This window comes from Herpailurus yagouaroundi, unplaced genomic scaffold, assembly GCF_014898765.1.
Source record: "Herpailurus yagouaroundi ecotype Mexico unplaced genomic scaffold, PumYag 212, whole genome shotgun sequence".
In the NCBI taxonomy this organism is placed as follows: Eukaryota; Metazoa; Chordata; class Mammalia; order Carnivora; family Felidae; genus Herpailurus; species Herpailurus yagouaroundi.
In genome coordinates, this window is record NW_024412443.1 from 472,133 (window position 1) to 476,055 (window position 3,923).

The following is a 3,923-nucleotide window of genomic DNA, read 5'->3' on the forward strand; positions in this document are numbered from 1 at the left end:
CCAAGAAACTTACTGGGCCTGCAAGTCTGCTAGAGGGAGTAGATGTAAGCAAGTGTGTCAGCTGTGTCTCCGGTGGGAGAGGACCCAGAGCCTCCAGCTGGCGTGAAGCCAGATGTCTTTGGCAACAGCTCCAGGGAGACCTGCCAGGGCTCCAAAGGTGAAGTGAAGCATTACTGTGCCCACTGCAGGAACAGGAACTGCCCTTTTCTGCTAGATCCTTCCTTTGCTGGCCAGAATGATCCCTCAGCATTCCTTACTTGGCCCAGACCCCACAGCCCTTACTTCTCTCCTGGATGGGCTCTTTAATGGGGGCATAACCTTGGTCATCCACTCTTGGTGTTGTTCTAGGGATGAGAGGGAGTTTGGTGTGTTCATTGGTTTCCAAAACTTAACTGAATGTAAGTACTGTGTCTTACTTACTGTGTAAGTACAGGATAGAATGAAGCAGATGCCAAAAGAGGGACAGAGAAGATACTGAAGGAGTGGGGGGAGTGACATCTTCCACCTGGGGACTCCAGGCAGCTTTCTGGAGAAGGCTTCAGACCAACTCCCTATGTACTCACTTCATCTGACCTGAAGGTGGGTGCTGGGCTCAGGGTTCCTCAAAGTTTCCCTTGGGCCTTGCCATACTCTAGGACTGTACCTGAAAGTACTGAGGTCTCTTGTGAAAGTGACTTTTGTTCACCAGTACTCTAGCTCAGCACAGAGGCAGAGTCCAGACTTGGAGGGACCCATCATAAGTCCAGCATCCAGGGTGAAACCAGATTGGCTTGGTCACTGACCATACGGAAATCCATGAGGATTCAGTTCCAGGAATGCATGGTTCTGAGAGACCATAGACAGAGCCTTGAGCATGGAGGGAGGACCTGCTCTGAGACATGAGCCTGTCACACCTATCTGAGTCTGTTTTCACATCTGTAAAATAAGAAGGTAGAATGGGGTGATCTCAAAAGGTCTCTTCTGACTCCGAAATACCTCACTTTCATGGAATTTCGATTTGTCCTGTTTCCAACATCTTTGCTGAATATCCTGCCCATTATCAGGGTGGGTTAAGGCCAAGATAAAGAGTATATTTTCTGGACTGCTTTTATTACAGTTAGATAAGGTGACCCATGTGACATATGATAGGGCACCCATCCCCAAATGTTTCCCAAGTACCCCTTCCTGGGATTGTTCTTCCTATCTAATTGATCCCTGGAGCTCTTGGCCTGGACCTGGGACATAGTAGGAGTTCAGAGAAAGAGCTGTTTGTCCTCAGAGCTCTTCCAACCACTGGCTTCCCTGCCCTGGGTTTGGACAAAGCTGGTAATTGTCTCAGGAGGACCCATAGGGGTATCCTTGAAGACAGGGAGAACATGAGGAGACTGGGCTCCCACTCATTCCCATTATGAGAGAGTCAGGGTGAGTTTGCCAGAAAAGTCCTTCTCATCAGCCAGTCCTCAAAGGCAAGAATTCAAGGAAAGAAAATGAATGGTGTAAAGTGCCCTGGTGAACAGGAGAGAATAACATGTAGAGGTTATTTTGTCAAATGCTTACAGCGTACCCTGCTTCCAGTTTTCACAAGTGAGGAGACCAGGAAAATACTAGGCTAATCATGGGCCACCTCTATCCTCCAGCCTTTACAAGGATGAGGTCGTGGGAATGTTTCTTATCTGGGTCATAACTGACCTCTTTCCTTCCTGATCACCTGCCTCTAGGACCTGATTTAAAAACACCTGTTTGGGACTTCATGCCCAAAGCTGATTAGACTCCTCAGTTCATTTCTGTTCCAGCTTCATCTGTGCAAGCCCTTTCTCTAGTTTTTAAATTTATTCACTTCTTCAAATTCAGTTATTTATTCTCTGTTATGCTCATGGCCCACCCACTTCCCTCCCCTGACATTTCTGACATGTTAGCATGTTTGTAGGTTAATCTGGGGTGCCTGGATTTGTAACATGTGCAAATGGCATGTGCCTTCAATCTTTTCCCATTTCTCCCCTTTCCTGTGTGTGTCTTTCAGCTTTTCCACATGGCTGCCCACCCCCAGTGATGCTGAAGATCCTGGTTCCCACCCCACCCTGGAGGATTTCTTGGTGGCATGTGCCAAGGAGAGAGTTTGAGCAGTCACTGTCTACCATGAAGCCTCAGCTCGTGCTCATTTTTTCAGACCTGACGTGCCAGTCTTGTTCCAGCCCATTGTGAAACTGAATAAAAGAAACTTAATTTAAAATGGAGTGGGGAGAGGCGCCTAGGTGGCTCAGTGGGTTGAGTGTCTAAATTTGTCTCAGGTTATGATCTCACAGTTCACGAGTTCAAGCCCTGCATCGCTCTAACTGTGTTCAACACAGAGTCCGCTTTGGATCCTCTGTCCCCGCCCCCCCCCACCTCACTGCCCCTCCCCTGCTCACACTCTCTCTCTCAAAAAAAAAAAATAAACATTAAAAGTAATAAACAAAAAACAAACAATAATTAGTCAGAAAGACAAATATCATATGACTTCACATATATGAGGACTTTTAGATACAAAACAGATGAACATAAGGCAAGGGAAGCACAAATATAAAAAACAGGGAGGGGGAAAACATGAGAGACTCTTAAATATGGAGAACAAACAGAGGGTTACTGGAGGGGTTGTGGGAGGGAGGATGGGCTAAATGGGTAAGGGGCATTAAGGAATCTACTCCTGAAATCATTGTTGCGCTATAGGCTAACTAACTCAAATATAAATTTAAAAAATAGTTAAAAATTTTAAAAAATTAAAACTAAAATTATAACATCAAAAGAAAAAAAAAACCCAAATAAATAAAATGGAGTGGGGAGGCCAGAAGGGGGCGCTCTCACGTGCCACCAGTCCTGGTCCATAGACTCCAACAGGAAGATAAGTACTTTGCATTCCCAGCAAGAAGCCTACTTTACCACTCACGTAGGGGGAAGGAAAAATTTCTCCTTGTCCAGCAACAAGCTCAGACAATAGGAAAATACCACAACTCAGCCAATGAGAAACCATTACCACCCTGAACTCTTGTTTTCTTCCAATGGATTTTCATTCAAAGCAGTCCCTCCCAACTTCTCATTACTCTCTACAGTAAGATTTCTCTCCTTTGATCTTGGGACTTAACTATGGCTTTTTCTATAGCTTGCTTGCCCTAAATCACAATTCTTCTGCTATTCCTGAATAAATCCTTTTTTTTTTTTTCCTGGAAAAATGACTGGATGCTTACTTTTAAGGTTGACACCACAGTCCCAGCTGGCTACTTTTCTCACACATTTGGAACCTCAGCTGACTGGCCATTTGCCTCACTATTCCCCTGAGCACTTTCCCTTCCTTCTAGAATGGCCTCTCCATTCTGTGCCCCTTATGTGGGGTTATCCAAAGCCTCTACAACCTTCTGAGCTTGGGGACTCTGACAGGCTAAAGTATTTGTGGGTGACTCACACCATTTCCTTCCTGCAGTTGTCTTTGTGGGATGGTGAATTTGAGCTGCTAATGGCAGGATGATATTTATTTTGCTTTGTTTTATAGTATGTGAAGGGTTGTATGTAACTCTTAGGTACTAGCTCAGGACCACACACAGAAAGAACCAAATAGACTAGACTTTTCTGAATGGCCCTGGAAGGGGGGTGCTGGGAGTAAATATGCCTGCTCCATAGAAAGGCCCAGAATTGTCCTACCAGGTTGTCCTAGGTATAGTAGGTCTTCAGCCCTGTGGACTTCTGATAGCTACCACAGTAGGTCTTCAGGAGGTACATGGACATACTGTAGTCCCAAGAAACTCAGGAATAATGGTGGCTGTTGGGTGGGGAGAGGAGAGGTCATCCCATTAGGAACTCTCAGCAGCATTTGGAAGTTTCTCCATTCCAGCCCCTTGCTCACCAGCTTACCCTGGCCAGGATCCTTGGTTTGGCTTTTGAGATTCCAACAATTGTGACTCATCCTCTCTGCC

General features: G+C 45.7%; 1 long non-coding RNA gene across 1 annotated transcript; it reads left to right on the forward strand.

Annotated features, from left to right (window-relative positions):
• The first annotated feature begins 439 nt into the window (after positions 1-439).
• LOC121016630 (uncharacterized) lies at positions 440-2,209 on the forward strand. The gene is made up of 2 exons (XR_005784388.1): positions 440-579; positions 2,000-2,209. It is a non-coding gene; the product is annotated as an uncharacterized LOC121016630 (long non-coding RNA).
• The last annotated feature ends 1,714 nt before the right edge of the window (positions 2,210-3,923 follow it).